Genomic DNA, 19297 nt, shown 5'->3' with positions numbered 1-19297 from the left:
TATAAATGTCTATTGGAATTATGTGGAGAAGGCAATGGCACCCCACTCCAGCACTCTTGCCTGGAAAATCCCATGGATGGAGGAGCCTGGTGGGCCGCAGTTCATGGGCTGCCGTCTATGGGGTCTCACAGAGTCGGACACGACTGAAGCGACTTAGCAGCAGCAGCAGCAGCAGCATTGGTATTATGAAATTTAAGTTGGCTGCTTTAGAAAGACTTTGTAAAGGTGAATCACTAAAACAAGTGAGTGTGGGTAGACAACATGAAAGATCTCCTAGGGCAAGGGTAGCGGATGAACGTAAAAATTGGAAGGGTCCTGCATTCAACTTGCTTTGCAAGTCTCTTTAAGCACTCACTGCCATTAAATAAACCAAAATCTTTAAACTCTCACTGACTTTACTTAAATGCTACATTGTGTAACAGTCTGAGTAAGGAGAATAATGTGACTTAGCAGATCAAGAGTCGATGACAGCCTTTGATCTTACATAAAAGATTGGTCAATCAGTGTAAATTTTTTGTTTTAACTTTAAAGGAACAAAATATCTTTAAATTCATTTAAACAACTTGCCCCCTGTTTTTCTGTATCCTGTTTAAAAAATGAAGATAAAAATGATTTTACCTAACACGAAATTTTTTGAATGTGTGAGGATTAAATGAGATGATACATGCAGAGTGCAGAGCACCTAGAACAATGCATGACACAGGTACTGAAACATTAGCTATCATTGTCATCATCAATATCATTTCCTCTCCCCACGTCCTCCTTCTCATCCTCTGAGTTTATTTGCTGAAGGGCTTACATACACCGATATTAAAAAAAATAATCTTCTAGATCACAACAGCCAGCTATTGGAATATTATGTTTGGGTTGGCAGTGAAACTGTCCATTTCCTAAGCCCACCCCACCCTACTCTTTCAGATTTATGAGAAGAGGAAGTATAACTATAACTCATTTATTCTCAGGAACTGCTGAGACCTGAAATTGTAGGTGAAACATAAGTGAGAGGGTTAGATGTAGTCTCAGCTGAAGACTATCAAAAGGATTGAACCGTGGAGAGTTTCAGGTGTATTGGTGGAGTTGTGTGTAGTGCTTACACAGCATATACCCACACTGAGCCTAGATCCAGTCAGGATGCTTTTCCACATTTGTTGTTGTTCAGTGGCAAAGTCATGTCCGACTCTTTGCAACCCTGTGGACTGCAGCATGCCAGGCTTCCCTGTCCTTTACCATCTCCTGGATCTAGTCAAGATGTTTCTCTACAGAGTTCTCTCACAATTGTATATAGAGAACAAGGAAAAGAAAAAAGAAATCTTGAGCAAAAAACCCCTGGTAGCTAAATGGGAATAAGGATAAGCATTGTACTGTATGCCTTCAGTTCCTAAATGCTTCTGCTGACCAGTAGGTTACAGGTCTTTATTAAAGATTCCACATTTAGAAACTGCTTTTAGGAGGAGAATTTTCTAAGTGCTGACACACACATTTTCATATCATTTCACATCCTGTTGTCCTGTGTAAGAATGTGCTCTTCATAGGAAAAAAGACCCAAACTCTAAGAGCAGAGATGTTACCAGCAATGCTGATAGTGTCCTCCAGGGTTTGGATGTTAGTGGCTCAGTGGTAAAGAATCCGCCAGCAGTGCAGAAGCTGCAGGAGATGTGGGTTCTTTCCCTGGGTTAGGAAGATCCCCTGGAGGAGGGCATGTCAGCACACTCCAGTATTCCTGCCTAGAGAATCCCATGGACAGAGCAGCCTGGAGGGCTACAGACCATAGGGTTGCAAAGAGTTGGATATGACTGAAGTGATTTAGCATACACACAGTATAATGGTTGACTCAGTGCTGGTGGCTTTGGAATGAATGTATCATCAATGGGTTCTTTTTAATTACTACTATTCATAGAAGTGTTGTTATTTACCTTCTATAGATGGTTTGCATGACACTTCCATAATTTTAAAAGCTAAAGAAAATAGGTAGCCAAGGGGAATGTAAAACATTTTCCAAAGTTGAGAAACAATTTTTAAATGGTATAATCTGAAGTTTATTAAGTACCACTTTGTGTCCTTAAACAATAGAGTTATCACTGTTGATCACTTTCTATGCCTATTATGGAATTAGGTCTATTTCATTTTCATACTGTAGTCCATCCTTACTGGTCATAAAACCTTTGAATAGAAGAAATCTTGTTTTTCTGCTTCATGACTCTTTATATCATTGGGATTGCTTCAATTTATACAACATACATTTTCCTTGTTGTTGTTGTTCAGTTATTTAGCTGTGTCTGACTCTTTGCAGCTCCAAGTATTGCAGCATGGCAGGCTCCTCTGTCTTCTGCTATCTCCCAGAGTTTGCTCAAATTCATGTCTGTTGAGTCAGTGTTGCCCCCAACCATCTCATCCTCTTGTCCCCTTCTTCTTTTGCCTTCAATCTTTGCCAGCATTGGGGTCTTTTCCAATGAGTTGGCTCTTTACATCAGGTGACCAAAGTATTGGAGCTTCAGCATCAGTCCTTCCAATGAATATTCAGGGTTGATTTCCTTTAGAATTGACTGGTTTGATCTCTGTGCTGTCAAAGGAACTCTCAAGAGTCTTCTCCAACACCACAGTTCAAAAGCATCAATTCTTTTGTGCTCAGCCTTCTTTATGGGCCAGTTCTCACATCCATTGATGACTACTGGTAAGACCATAGCTTTGACTATACAGATCTTTGTCAGCTAAGTGATGTCTCTGCTTTTTAATGTGCTGTCTAGGTTTGTCATAGCTTTCCTTTCAAGGAACATTTTGCATTTTTATACCCACTAGTTATATTAAAATTTCTCATCTACTCTGTCTTTCCTGTACTCTTGTTTCAATCATTATGCGTGTGTGTGTGCTCAGTCGCTTCAGTCATGTTCGACTCTTTGCGACCCCATGTAGCTTGCTAGTCTCCTCTGTCCCTGTGATTCTCCAGGCAAGAATACTGGAGTGAGTTGCCATGTCCGCCTCCAGGAGATCTTCCCAACCCAGGGATTGAACCCATGTCTCCTGCAACTCCTGCAGTGCAGGTGGGTTCTTTACACACTGAGCCACCTGGGAAGCCCTTCAATCATTACATATCCTATCAATTTTGGCTGTCCTCAGCCTTTTGCCCAGGAGTGTGTCTTAACATATTTTTCTTTGCTCTTCCATATGTCAGCATTTGTTAACATGTACAGCCTATACTTTTATTTCTTTGTTTGTTGATTTAAATTTCATCCCTTTTTTTCTCTAGCTACACCATTTCCATAGTCATTTTAGGTGAGGACAGCAGTGGAATTTATAAAAACTAGATAGCATCCCAGAAAATACCCATCTTTATTCTGTAATATGATATGCTCGGCATTCAGACTTCTACACCTTTTTGTTATACAAGATATTTTTAAGGTAATGGGATTCAAGAGAATTTCTTTTTTTCAGAGGAAATTCCTGTTATTCAACCTGATATTTAGAATCTTTTGCTAAGGACCTTTACAGAAATAGAAAAGAGTAGTCTCAGTTTGAATATGTTCACAGTGCTCTGTTTTTGACTCATATCCCTTGGGCCTGCTCCTTGATTTCTTAAAAAATTATATTTATTTTATTTTTTCCCAGTTTTATTGAGATATAATTGACATACAGCATTGCATACATTTAAGGTGTGTAGCATAATGATTTGACTTACATACACCATGAAATGATTCATATAGTAACTTTGGTGAATATTCATCATCTCATATCGATGTAAAATAAAAGAAAAAGAAAAAAATTTTTTTCCATGTGATGAGACCTAAAAGATTTACTCTCTTAGCTTTCATATATAACATAAAGCAGTATTATTTATCTTGATCGTGTTGTATATTACATCCCTAGCATTTATTTATGTTTTCTTTTGATCACCTTCTTCCAATTCCCTTCCCTTCCACCCCCTGCTTCTAGTGATTACAGATCTGATTTCTTTTTCTATGAGATTATTTGTCTTTTTTTTTTCTTTTTTTGGAAGTATAATCAACCTCCAACATTGCTAGTACACAACATAGTGATTCGATATTTCTATACATTACAAAATGATCACTATGATTAGTCTAGTTGCCATCTGTCACTACTGTAAACTATTACATTATTATTTACTATATTCCTCATGCTGTATATTTCATCCCCATGACTCATTTATTTTGTAACTGAAAGTCTGTACTTTTTAATATCTTTCCTCCATTCCTCCCTCTCTGGCAACAGCCTGTTTAGCACCTCTGTATTTGTGACTCTGTTTCTGTTTTGTTATGTTTGTTCACTTGTTTATTTTTTCTTTCAAATTCCACATATGAGTGAAATCATACAATGTTTGTCATTCTCAGATTTATTTCACTTAGCATAATACCTTTTAGATTTATCTATGTTGTCACAAATGGCAAGATTTTGTTTTTTTATGTCTTGGTATGGACAGAGAACAACAGACTGGTTCCAAATAGGAAAAGGAGTACGTCGAGGCTGTATATTGTCACCCTGCTTATTTAACTTATATGCAGAGTACATCATGAGAAACGCTGGGCTGGAAGAAGTACAAGCTGGAATCAAGACTTCTGGGAGAAATATCAATAACCTCAGATATGCAGATGACACCACCCTTATGGCAGAAAGTGAAGAGGAACTAAAAAGCCTCTTGATGAAAGTGAAAGAGGAGAGTGAAAAATCTGGCTTAAAGCTCAACATTCAGAAAACGAAGACCATGGGATCTGGTTCCATCACTTCATGGGAAATGGATGGGGAAACAGTAGAAAAAGTGTCAGACTTTATGTTTTTGGGCTCCAAAATCACTGCAGATGGTGACTGCAGCCATGAAATTAAAAGACGCTTACTCCTTGGAAGGAAAATTATGACCAACCTAGATAGCATATTCAAAAGCAGAGACATTATTTTGCCAACAAAGGTCCGTCTAGTCAAGGCTATGGTTTTTCCAGTGGTTGTGTATGGATGTGAGAGTTGGACTGTGAAGAAAGCTGAGCACCGAAGAATTGATGCTTTTGAACTGTGGTGTTGGAGAAGACTCTTGAGAGTCCCTTGGACTGCAAGGAGATCCAACCAGTCCATTCTGAAGGAGATCAGCCCTGGGATTTCTTTGGAGGGAATGATGCTAAAGCTGAAACTCCAGTACTTTGGCCACCTCATGCGAAGAGTTGACTCATTGGAAAAGTCTCTGATGCTGGGAGGGATTGGGGGCAGGAGGAGAAGGGGACGACAGAGGATGAGATGGCTGGATGGCATCACTGACTTGATGGACATGAGTTTGAGTACACTCTGGGAGTTGGTGATGGACAGGGAGGCCTGGCGTGCTGCGATTCATGGGGTCACAAAAAGTCGGACACGACTGAGCAACTGAACTGAACTGAAAGTGGATGAAGGAATTAGTAGAATGGAGAAAGCTAAATACAAGTGCCTGGAGAGTATTGTGCCAAGGAAAAAGCAAGCCAGTTCATGCTCCAGAACTGGCTAAAGAATTGGAGGCAGTACTTCCTCTGGAAGACAATGGCTGAAGTAAAAGTATAATTAATATACTCAGATAGAAGATAGTACTTCCATGAAACATGACAGAATAATATAAAAAATGAATAACAGAGAATAAGCACTCAGCTATAATAACTTTAACAGGATTGAAATTTTCAGAGAAGAAATTCAAATGGATAACAGGAGAGCAGATAAAATCAGAATGTCTCACAAACAAAACTCTGATTAATAACATTTTAAGAAAATGGGGAAAAGCAGAAAAGTGATAAGGAAGAGAATAGCTTGAAATTATATCATAATTTTTTTTTCAAACTGGAGAACAAGCATTTCTACTTTGAAAGGATTTACTGGGTGCCCATAAAAAGTGTAAAGGAGAAAATATTTTTTTTATTTTTATCATTTTATCATATGTGAGATGATGAATGTTAGGTAAGCCTATTGCCATAATCATTTCACAGTATATTTAAATCAAACCATCACTCTGTATGCCTTAAACTTATACTGTGACATGTCAATTATTTCTTCATAAAACTGGAAAAAATGTGAAGTAGATCTATACCAACATATATAACTGGAAAATTTCAAACTACCAGCGGTTTATAGGTGATGATAGACACTTTTAGAGAGAAAATATAAACCTTATGTACACATTGGTTCAAGAATCAGGCTGGTATCTGATTTCTTCATGGTAACATTCAAAGCTAGAAGATGTGGCTTTAAAGTTCTGAGGCCAAATTACTTTGAACTTGGAATTCTATACTTAGTCAAACTGTTAATCAGGTGTGAAGGTAGAAAGAAAGACATTTTTAGTTGCACGATCTTCATAATTTACCTCCCAAGGTTGCTTTCTCAGGAATCTTTTGGTGGCTATGCTGTATCCAAATGAAGGAAAACTGGGGAGAGAGAAGAAGGAGAGGATTCAGGAAATAAGTGATGAGAATGAGATAAGAAAGGTGAAGATAAGTTCCTGGATAACAACTGTGCATTGCTTCACATTTAAGAGTGAGATATATTCAGAGAGATTTTATATTTCTCTTGCAAAACTTGGGCTTGGGGAAAAAATGGGCAATATGAATTGTAAGAAAGAAAACTTTTTACTCAAGAAAGGATATGTATTAAAAATGTACCAGTTGGCTAAATACTGGGAGAATAAAAGGAAAGTGGGTGGTATAAGAGAGCTAAGGCTTTATCTTCCGTGGTAAGAAATTAATAATGTCTATAGTTTACGAATAAAAAATAAGAATATAAGCTTATTATTTAAACAGGTAAACACTAGAAAGAATTTTGACAGAGGTCTCAAAGGTTGAGATATGGGCTGCTGTTTTTTGTGTTTTTTAAGAAACATTGTGTTACTATTTAGTAAACTATGTAGATGCATTACTTTGAAAAGAATGATAAATTATTAATATTTTTAAATTAAAATTAATATTATAAAATTTAAATTAACAATTTTAAAATTATAGCAAATTATGAATATAAATATTTTGGACTTTGATTTTTCATCCAGAAACCTCAATGAAGTGTGCATGTTTTAGTTATCTAGAAGAATTAAATGGTTTACACCTTGGCAATGCTGAAATTTGAACATTCTTCTCTTGAGAATAAATATTATTTAGAGGAGCTCCCTCTTTTTTCTATAAGGAACTCATGTTGTTTACCTGGTAAAAGATATGGAGTTAAATCTAAAAGTGGTTTTTTACAATTATCAGGTTTCAAGTATGTGTTTCATATAAAAATAAGTCATTACCTACTTGTGGCTAAGGAGAAATAGAAAAAAACAAAAGTATATTTTCATTTGATATGGTAGGTTTAGTCACATAAGACAGATTAAACATACTGCATTTGTTAAAGAGTAGCTTTCCCTCATTCTAAGTAATGTCTAAACACTTAGGATTTTTCTATCAAGAAGTTCACATGGCTAGTTCATGCATTCTCATGGAATGCTTTTAACTGTTCACTGACTCATTATTTATTCATCTATAGTTAATGTAAAACCACTTTTGTTGTGGTTTACAAAAATATGGAGGTTATGTGATTCAGTGCTTGCACTTCAGAATTTAGATTATCTTTCAATAATCAAAAACATGCTTTGCCAAAAATTCCAGAATGAGTGTGCTCAAAATTTCAAGTGCCTTTTGAAGTTTTTAAATGAGAAACTCCAACTACAAAACCCAACAACAAACAAACAAACAAAAAACCCAGGACATGTCTTGTAAACAAAAGTGTTTAGCACAAATCCTTAAACCTCCTTGAGAGAATTTTTAGAACATAAGAGAGGCAGACAGAGATCGAGGAAGAAAAGGAGGGAATTTCTCCTTGATTTTTTTTTTTTTTAAACCAAGGACATTTAGTGTTGAAAGGAGAAAGAGGAGAGGGGAAATGAAAAAAGAACATGATTTGTCTCAGAGATTTATTTTGTAATTGATTGTAGCTTATAAAGGTTTTCATTGATAGTTGTATGGGAAAGAGAATTCTAAGTTTCAATGCTGACACTTTGAAGAGTTGCCCTGTTGTTGCAGCTGCTTGGGCAGCCTTGCTCAAGCATCAATGGTGCATTGTGGCAGCTTGCTCTGCTTCCCTGTTTCTGATGGACGTTCTCCAGGCAGTGAAGGGCAAAGGGGCTGGCAATGCTGGTAACTGGCATAATAGAAGTTGTTGGACCAGTTTGGCATGTATGTGTGTGAACTGAACACTTAATGACAGATTCTGTACTATGGTCAGTCTAAGTTCAGAGTGACAAAATATTTTCTGGTCAATTAATAGAGATGGGAATATATATTTTTATATTGTCTTTTTGTGGCAGAGGGCATATTATTTAGTTTTTGTGTGGTCATTGGTAGAAAAGACTAATGTCTATGGCCTGAAAGACAATCCAGTTTATGCTCAATATAGCTACGTTAAAATATTTTCACCATAATGTAATTGACACTTATAATACTTAGTTATTGATATTTTAGAATACCTCAATGAAATTATTTCTGTTATCTGTGAAAATTAACTCCAAAAATTTTCAACTTTCTTTTCCATAATTCTACTTTAATCTCTCTAAAATTTTTTAAAGGTTTTTTTTTTTTTTTTTTTTTTTTTGTGGGCCACTTTTTAAAGTCTTTATTGAAATCTGTTACAATATTGCTTCTATTTGGTGTTTTTAGTTTTTTGGCCTTGAGGCATGTGGGATTTTAGCTACTTGACCAGAGATTGAACCTGAATCCCCTGCATTTGGAAGGCGAGGTCTAAGCCACTGGACTGCCAAGAAAGTCCCTAATTTAGTCTCTTAGAAAAATAAACTTTGAGAAGGGGTATGAAAAGTCATACCAACCAAATAGATAAAGCCATTTCTTGGAAGAATATGATATGTTAGGAGGTGATACAAAGTAGGAAGAGACGACAAACATTTATTTTGCTTATATTTTTCTCTGCTGAGAGGAATGGCACTCAGATTGAAAGAAGGCAATGGAAATCAATGATTGAGCTGGTTAGTAAGAGGCCACTTAGGTAAATTTAAAATCAAATTCTCACAGAGTATGGCAGTTTTTTCTGGAATGATAATTATATTTTTGAAAAAAAAATCCTGTCATTTATATAATGTGTGTTTGGCAAAGCACTGTCAGTGTATATATTTCACTGGGTCCTGATGGTGATCTTGAGTAGTAAGGCAGGATGAATATTCCCATTTTATAGGTGAGGAAACAGAAAAACTAAAGAATTTTGAATACTTACTCTCATTTAATATTCACTATACCCAAGAAGATGCTATTATCTCCATGTATAGATGTGTTATGGAGAAGGAAATGGCAACCCACTCCAGTATTCTTACCTAGAGAATCCTGTGGACAGAGGAGCCTGGTGGCTGCTGTCCCTAGGGTTGCACAGAGTTGGGCACAACTGAAGTGACTTAGCATGCATGCATGCATTGGAGAAGGAAATGGCAACCCACTCCAGTATTCTTGCCTGGAGAATCCCAGGGACGGAGGAATCTGGTGGGCTGCCTCTATGGGGTCACACAGAGTCGGATACGACTGAAGTGACTTAGCTGCAGCAGCAGCATAGATGTGTTAACTGAAATTAAATACTATTTTTCAAGCAACATAGTGGTCCATCTATGGACCACCTGGAATCCAAACCTAAGAACTTTTGCTCTGTGAAGCCTTAAGCAGTTTTTTCCCAATGGAAAACCAGTGTTTTTTTTCTGATGAAAATTCATAACTTCTGGATATGATCACATTTAAAGAGTTGGAAAGTATAAAATACTGGATATAAGCAAATGTATAAAGTCTTAAAAATAAAATAAAGATGAATTCTGTAATCTACAGAGTTAATTTTATCTCCAGCAAAATTCTGAAATCTATTCTGAACATGAATAGATTATTGTGATCATGTAGAAACCAAGGTGATTATTAACACCCATATCATTATTTTGCCAAGAGCAAGTCATGTCACACTAACCTCATTTTTCTTTTTGATAAAATAAACTAGATTGTTAGATAAGAAAATGTTGCAAGTGTATGTATCTTTGTGTAAGCAAGGGTTTTAACACAATGATGGCAGTAGGTTTAAGTCGATTCATGAACTTGTGAAAACCTTTTCTTAGTAATGCTTGATTATGTTTGTTTGTTTTGGGGAAATATTTATTAATGACGTATTTAAGAAAGCACACTGTTAGCTTGGATGTAGAGGAAAGACTTCTTATCAAGGTGCATTTTAACTGGATTTTGAATTATGAATAGTATGTGTATATACAGAAATAGGGAAAAGCTTTACAAGTAATAACATTAGATCGCATTTATTGACTATTACTCTGTTCTATATATTCTCCTGACAATCCTTTTGAGGTAGATTCTACATTGTTACTCCCATTTGAAAAATAATTAACATTAAGGTTTAGAGGAGAAAATATAAAATACCATTGATAATAGCATAAAATCGGATATATTTAGGTATAAAATGAACTCCTAAATAGATAGATAGATAGAAAGAATGTATACATATAGATGCATATATGACTTGTACATTGAAAATTCACAAAATGCTACTGAAAGAAGTTAAAGAGGAACTAAATATAAAGAGAGATAAACCATGTTCATGGATTTGAAAATTCAGTGTTGTTAACAATATTGGTTCTTACCAATGCAATCTGTAGAATCAATGCAAATTCAGTTAAAATTCCAACAGATTAAAACACTTTGGGGCACAAATTCGATACAACTTTATCATTATGCAGATACTTTCATTCCAAATTGTACGATTAAGTAGAAGAGGAAAAAGTGTTCCTTTTGCTATGTGTTTTCTCCCTCTCTTCTCATATTAAGCCCAGACATGCTATAAGGAAAATTAGTAATCAGTGTTGGAAATGGCAGCCCACTCCAGGGTTCTTGCCTGGAGAATCCCAGGGACGGGGGAGCCTGGTGGGCTGCTGTCTATGGGGTCGCACAAAGTCGGACACGACTGAAGCAACTTAGCAGTACCAGCAGCAGTTGTAAACAACGTGCTATAAATTGAAAAGATATGTCTATGAAAAAGCTAGATAGCTGTATGATTTGATTTTGGATATAAACTGAGGATTCCCCTGATACTCTCCTTATGGCCATGTGTGTATTCATTTGCTCAGTTCTGCCTGACTCTTTGCAGCCCTATGGACTGTAGTCTGCCAGGCTCCTCTATCCATGGAATTTTTCCAGGCTAGAATACTGGAGTGGGTTGCCATGCCCTTTCCAGGGGATCTTTCCCACCCAGGGAGTGAACCCTGGTCTCCTGCATCTTCTGCATCACAGGTGGATTCTTTACCACTGAGCCACCAGAGAAGTCCTCATTTACTCTGCTGCTGCTGCTGCTAAGTCGCTTCAGTCGTGTCCGACTCTGTGCGACCCCATAGACGGCAGCCCACCAGGCTCCCCCATCCCTGGGATTCTCCAGGCAAGAACACTGGAATGGGTTGCCATTTCCTTCTCCAATGCATGAAAGTGAAAAGTGAAAGTGAAGTCGCTTAGTCGTGTCCGACTCCTAGCGACCCCATGGACTGCAGCCAACCAGGTTCCTCTGTCCATGAGATTTTCCAGGCAAGAGTACTGGAGTGGGTTGCCATTGCCTTCTCCCATTTACTCTGCAGGTAGTCTTAATTTTTATGTAGTCCTACTTCTCAGTATTTGATTTAAAGTTTCTTACCTTGGTAATATGCTATGGAAAAATTTCCTCCCTCAGTTCAGTTCAGTTCAGTCGTTCAATCATGTCCAACTCTTTGCGACCCCATGAATCGCAGCACGCCAGACCTCCCTGTCCATCACCAACTCCCGGAGCTTACTCAAACTCATGTCCATCGAGTCGGTGATGTCATCCAGCCATCTCATCCTCTGTCGTCTCCTTCTCCTCCTGCCCCCAATCCCTCCCAGCATCAGGGTCTTTTCCAATGAGTCAACTCTTCGCATGAGGTGGCCAAAGTACTAGAGTTTCAGCTTTAGCATCAGTCCTTCCAGTGAACACCCAGGACTGATCTCCTTTAGGATGGACTGGTTGGATCTCCTTGCAGACCAAGGGACTCTCAAGAGTCTTCTCCAACACCACAGTTCAAAAGCATCAATTCTTCGGTGCTCAGCTTTCTTCACAGTCCAACTCTCACATCCATACACAACCACTGGAAAAACCATAGCCTTGACTAGACGGACCTTTGTTGGCAAAATAATGTCTCTGCTTTTTAATATGCTATCTAGGCAAATAATTTTAATAGTTTCTTCTAATATTTTTATTATTTCATTTTCTATTATTAGTTTTGATTCTCAGTAGTTTAGTGTATAAATTTAATCCAATTAGCAAATGAGGTAAACATGAGGAAGCAAAATATTATGAAATATAGCCTTCTATGACTACTAATGATAATATTTTATAATAATATTAGTAGAAAATAATAATAATACTTATTGAGCTTTTACTATCTGCTATGCAAGCTGTTTTTATAGGTCTGGGTTCAATCTCTGGGTTGGGGAGATCCCCTGGGGAAGGAAATGGCAACACACTCTAGTATTGTTACATGCGAAATCCCATGGACAGAGGAGCCCAGTAGACTACAATTCATTGGGTCAAAAAGAATCAGACACAACTTAGTTACTAAGCAACAACAATAACATAGGTTAGCTATTAGTAGGTCTATTTTCTTATAACAGTGAAAAAGCAGATTCAGAGAGCTATCTTACCTAATTTCATATAGTAGGTGTTAGCTATCTATAGTTATATAACAAATCACACCAGACTTAGTGGCTTGAAGCAAAAAACATTTATTGTCTTATTGTTTCTGTGGGTTAGAACTTTGGGAGCTACTTAGCTGACTGGTTCTAATTCAGAATTTCTTATGAAGTTTTAATCAAGATGTTAGCTTGGGTATCAGTCTTATGAGAACTGGAATGCATCTGCTTCCATGGTAGCTTATACACATGGCTGTTGGCAAGAAGTCTATTTCTTGTTGACTGTTGATTGGAAGTCTCAGTTCTTCATTACAGGGGTCTTTCCATAGGGCATGCTTGAGTGTCCTTGTGACGTATCAGTTGGCTTCTCCCAAGGTAAGTGACCCGAGAGAGAGAGAGAATGCAAGGAGATAGCAAAAATTTGTGACAGTTAAAATTGTTTTGTGGCTTTATATTTTAGTAATAGGAAAGGGAAATTTAAAAAGCTGGGACCTGTGTTTTGTACATGTTTCTTATTTCAGGGAGCCTCTGGAATATTTATGTGTTTTCAGGAAAATATCATTATCTGTAAAAATTGTGACTTCTACAACAACTCAGACTTGAGGTTGAAGACCTTCAACATGAACTAGCAGGAGAACTGGAGCAAGTCTTGTAATTAATAGATCTTATGATCAGTTTGTATATTTTTCCAGGGCCTATAAAACATTATAAAATTATTGATCATAAAAAGGGTAAAGTACTAAAAAAATTCAACAAGACTGTTTTACTTGTAGTGATATTAATAATTCCTCTATGGGCCAACATAGGAGCCTTTTCTGATTCTTTGTTTTAGGTTTTGTATGGATCAGAATATCAAACCAACCAATTTTGTATTATCCAAGTAACTGTTGCTTGCGTGATAATGGATAACTCTATTTTCATGATTTTCACTTGAACTATGTAACCTAAATCTAGAAAGACTAAAACTAGAACATGATGTAGTGTTGAGTTGGGTTCTAATGCTGCTGTCAAATAACTACAAAAATCTTGGGCAATTCACATAATCTCTTCGAACCTAAATTATCCATCTTCAATATTAGGAATTGGTGAGAAACTTCCAGACTTGAAATGAAAGCCTGATTTAATGGAAATTACAATCATTAGTAATTTAGGGTAAAGATAGTGGTGTTTTTTTTGGAATACAGTGTCAAACCGACCACAAGCTAAACCAAATAAAAACTATGCAATGTATCTGATAGTAATACACTTTTGTAGTCTGTTTTCATCTTTTTTGTAGTTATTTTGTGGGTGTTATCATACTGTATCTCTTGTAAGTTTGATTAATAATTTAAGTGCAATGAATTGGTTCAGAGGATATTGGGATAATTTAAGTAAAGAGCAAATATGATTCTCCATTTTCAATATGGAAATTCCTGAATTATATAATGAATATATACTGTAAGAAAGTTAGGAAGAAGTACAGTGAAATCTCATGAATAAATATGTTAATATAAGCATATTTAACTTACACAAATTTAACATTCCTTGAAAGAAAAAAATATATATATCTAATACGTATTTTGCTGAAATGAGCTCTTGCTCATTAGTGAGTTCATCATTCTCAGAGTGAGACAGGAGGGCGTGGTAGGCTTTGATCCCTGTACTATCGTGTGAGCATCTTACCATTCTGAGTGATTTGAATATTCCTAATATTTGATGAAACTTAAAAATACACTATGTAGCTTTTGAAATCAATCCCACTACATCCTAAGTTGTTCAACTGAAAGAAAAACAAAACAAACAAAAAATAGTTCTAAAAATGAAGAAATAAAATAAAATGGATTTATGGAAAGAAGGTGTATAGTCTTCAAAATGCTACATCTTTCAAAGGGATAGATCAAATGATTTAGATTTAAGTTTCTTTTGTTTGGAGTGCACATTAAAACAACATAGGCTTTGCTTGATAATTCTTTATCTGTATCTACAATATTTAGTTGAAAAATAGCTGTTCTCAAAAAGAGAGGCAAAGTGGCTTTCCAAATGAGAGACCCCTGGGTCAGGAAGATCTCCTGGAGGAGGGCATGTCAACCCACTCCAGTCAGTATTCTTGCCTGGAAAATCCCGTGGACAGGGGAGTGCCGGGGTCCAGCCCCGGTGGATCCAGGGAATTTGAAGGCGAGACGACTTCGGCAATCAGGATACAATAGCTTTAATTAAATATTAATTAGAGATATAAAGAGTAATAGAATGAGGATAGCTCAGCAGGAAAATTCAGTGGAGAAAAGAGGCTGAATAACTTGGTTTATGTGGAAAGCTAATAAAATTCCAAGGCAAGGAATTTACGTCACCTACATAGACTGCAGGCATCCTCCCATTCTCCCAAAGGAGAGGAGACACTAAGGCCTCCTTGGTCAGATCTTAGAAGCCCAGGCATAATTAGTAGGCTTGACGAGCCTCCACGTTCCAGATGGGGGTTCAGCCAGAAGGTGAGAGAAAGAACGACATGGGGAAACCAGTCTTTCGAGGAACTGATCCCATTTTTTATTTTTCCACGATCTGTTTTTATACACTGAGATGTTATGCAAAAGTCACACGGGGTCAGCAGTCCTGACTTTTATTAAAGTCAGGTGCTTCATACAAATGTATACAGAGGTCTTAGGGGTGTTACATCATCTTCTGGCCAGGGGGGCCTGCTGACAATTTATGACCCTCTCCTTGTTACAGCGGTCAGTTAACCAGAACACTTATTTCTCCAGGAGTGATTATTTTTGAAACAGATGCCACCTTCCTAAGGTACCAGATAAAGTTACATTCCTATAGGGTGAGGGTGTAGTGGGTTTTAATTAAGGAAAGAATTTGCTTAGCCTAAGGTCTAACGTGATTAATATCAAAGGTTAATACTTATTTCTTCTATATATTCATTAGTGTGTATAAGGGCAGGGGATGTGGAGACTTAGCAGTAAACATTGGCTCAACAAATGAAAAACCCTTCACCAATACAATTTCTAATCAGCCCACTATACTTATACTAATAGTTTTCTAACTTCTCTAAAGAACCTGTTTTTAGAAGGTTTAAAGCATCTCATGCCTCTCATGGTTGGGAGGCTGTAAGCAATCACATGTGGCCGGACAAGCCTCTCAGGCAGGCTAGAGAACCTTCAGAGGAGTTTGTAGGTTGAAACACTCCTATCACGCCCAGGAATTGTTATTAACTGGAGCTCTAAGTTAACTCCTTCTCCAAAAGAGGTGGTGGGGGACAGCCCCCCGTAAAGTCAGAGGTGTAGGTGAGAGCACAAAGCAGTAAAGTAGGCAGACTCTGGTTTTGGAGGTAGATGCTCGAGAATTTCCAGGGGGACTCCTGAGGCTCGATCCCACCTTTGCGTATGTCGAGCCTCCTTCCTCATGACCTTTGCCAAGGGCAGAGGTTGTCACGCTGGCTCCCGGCAGGGGAGCCTAGTGGGTTACAGTCCATTGGGTCGCAAAGAGTCAGACAGGACTGAGCAACTAACACACACACATTTTTGCCTATAGAATCCCATGGACAAGGGAACCTGATGGGCTACAGTCCTTAGGGTGGCAGAGTCCAGCACAATTGAAGTGACTTAGCACGCATGCACACATGCACCCACAATACTTATTTAGTGAAAAATAGCTGTTTTCAGAAAGAGAGCCAAAGTGGCTTTCCAAATGACAGAATTATAGGCACAGATTTTTAGCGTTCATTTTGGTCCTTATTATAGATTTTTCTTAGTTGCTCAGTGATGTCCAACTCTTTGTGACCCCATGGACTGTAGCCCACCAGGCTCCTCTGTCCATGGGATTCTCCAGTGCCCATTCCCTTCTCCAGGGGGTCTTTCCAACTCAGGGATTGAGCACAGGTCTCCTGGATTATAGGCAGATTCTTTACTGTCTGAGCCACCAGGGATGCCACAGAGAGACTAATTATAAATATTTTAATATTTAATTTAAAACCCAATTAAACAATGAAATTTTATTGTAGTAACTAAAAATTCAAACTCTACAATGTTTACAGTGCTTGTTTTGCAGTGGTGGGATTCTGAAAAATTTCATTTCTTTACATTTTCTACATTTCCTCCATAAGGACTTATGGTTTTATAATAAAAAATTAAATATACTTCAAAATTATAATAAAACAAATTTAAATTTATTAATTTTAAAATTGAATTGGGTGGGTCTTTTTCATTTGTTTATTTATTTGTATAGGATAGTCAGTGGTAGGAGTGAAAGCTTGACAAGCCTCTTCCAAGTGGAAAATTTATCTTCTAGTTAAATATTTCAAAAAGAAAGATGATGAATTCCCATTTAATAGTACAACATAATTTTAATCTCATCTTTTTGACTCCATATTTCTTTAGTTCACAAAATAGTACTGTGGTCCAGGCACTTCTATCTTTAGAAAGCTTTAGTTTATTAAATTCTGAATACACATTATCTACTAAGATATCACTAATTTCAAATTTAAAGGAATTGGAAAAGAACTTGCTTAAATTTGACCTCTGTAAAAAAGGAGTTTATGAAGCACATTGAAATTATGACCAACATGACTAGAGTAGTTTTTAGCTTACTTAGCAGAACAAACTATCTTTCAGATATTGCTTTAGCAACATTAATTTCTCTTCCAACAATGAACTAACAGCTCTTACTAGCCTATATATTCATTTAAGAATAAACCTCTAAACTTTAATCCTAGCCCCTACCAGCTTTGATTTGTCACCCACTAAACTCCTACCCATCCATCACATTTCAGCTTTAACATCAGTTCTGCAAAGGAATGTTCTTAAGCGTATGTCTGATCCTTTTCTCAAATACTATCATAGATTCCATTTTTTTTCCACCAAAATCTTATCTCTACTAATAGGTATGTAATCACTTGTATGGTTATAAATTACTAGCTTCCAGTAGATGTTAGTTGTATAAAAGCAGGGGATTATGTCTGTTTTATTCTTCTCATTGTCATTCTAAAAATTAACATATACTCAAAATAGAATCTCAATACTTACTTATTGAATTAGTATCTAAAGATCTGAATGAATTATTGAATGGCTATGCCCAGTCAAAAATTTGACTGAGGTATTTTAAGCTTAAAGCTTTAGCATTATGAAATTTAAATTAAATCATTTATAATTTATATACCAACAATTTGGAATTTTTGAGTATTAAGATAAAAGTTTATATCTAAAATAGAAAAAAGTGCTTGAAAATGATAGAACAACATTTAAAACTCAGTATTCTATAATTTTGCCCTTTCTTAGCTTTCTATTGTTCTAATTGAGTTTTATCATAGCTTTTGTTTTGTTACCATCCTTTTATTTTCACTCCTTTCTGTAGATAAAATGGCACAGTGATATTCTAGTCATATGTCCATGTCATTTGACCCCTTGATCATACCTTTAATCATAAATGGCATTTATACATAAAAAATTTTGTAGAAAATTTCTTTAAGATTTTATGCCAATTAACCTATATATTTGTGAAATTAAATGTGCTTTACTATTTATAGCATGTATTATACATGAAATAAAAGTCAAAAACCATTGTGTTATGCAGAGGATCAATCTGTGAATATGCATATTATCAAGTAATTTTAATTTGTAAAATGTGTTATAAGTTGTTTTTACATGAAAGTGTTTAATACTGTAATAGTCATTTTGGTTTCTTTTTTTTTTTCTTTTTGTTTTGTTTTTAAAAGAAGATGAAAGAGAATTGACTTCATTTGATCACTTATTTAATCACATGTTTATCAAGTTCTGTACATGCCCCCAAAGAAGATAATTTTAAGTCACTGGAGTCCCTACTTTATCATGGAAAAAAACTTTTCAGGGGAGTTTAGTAACATAAGTATAATTAAAATGCCACATAATATTTAAATTACTGTATTATTTTTCAATCCTAATTTTATGAGCCAGTTTTATTCAACTTTTTAACAAACATTTTTTCAAATCAGTGTCTTTTTCAAACTCTTCTGTAACATTCAATTTTATCTGTTACTGGAATGGATTACCATTGCCTTCTCCAGGGAATTTTCCTGACCCAGGGATTGAACCTATGCTTCCTGAAGTGTCGTGTGGATTCTTTACCACTGAGCCACCAGGGAAGCCCATTATTTTAGTTACAGCATGTTTTAAATCCAATCTAATAAGTATTATATACTGTCACCTCTAAGTCCATTATAAGATACAAATACCATTTGTAAAACAATGAGATTGTTTTTAACGTTTGTCCCTTAAGCATTTATCACCTCTATAATGTAACCATATACTTTTTTTGCTTTTCTAAGTGATCTTTGAAAACCTTACTTACATTGGCACCTTATACTTGCAGTTTTTAGTATATTGCCAGGAAGAAACAGTAACCATGTATTAAAATTTTGCCTTCATTTTAAGCTGTTTTATCAGAATGACCTATAAGACCATTCAAAACCAATAATGAATGCAGTTATTTTTAGATAATACATCTTTTTAAAATAGTACTTTGTTGTTTAAAATAAGTAATTGGGAGTGTGCTCCATAAATGGAGCCTTTCTTCTGAAAAGTAATATTGAGGAAACAGTTTACCTTATATTCTGAAATATACTGTTTTGTCAATATCTCTGATTTGTCTAGGTGCTAGAGACATAACAGCAATCACCAAGTACT

General features: G+C 36.2%; 1 protein-coding gene across 23 annotated transcripts in view; it reads left to right on the top strand.

Moving 5' to 3' along the window:
- The window catches only part of ZBTB20 (zinc finger and BTB domain containing 20), an 869429-nt gene that overhangs the window by 83698 nt on the left and 766434 nt on the right, over positions 1–19297 (top strand). The gene's annotated exons all lie outside the window — the stretch shown is intronic.

The sequence above is a fragment of the Bubalus kerabau genome, chromosome 2, assembly GCF_029407905.1.
Source record: "Bubalus kerabau isolate K-KA32 ecotype Philippines breed swamp buffalo chromosome 2, PCC_UOA_SB_1v2, whole genome shotgun sequence".
NCBI classification, from domain to species: Eukaryota; Metazoa; Chordata; class Mammalia; order Artiodactyla; family Bovidae; genus Bubalus; species Bubalus kerabau.
The sequence above is the reverse complement of the archived record's forward strand: the minus strand, read 5'-3'. Positions and strand labels throughout refer to the sequence as shown.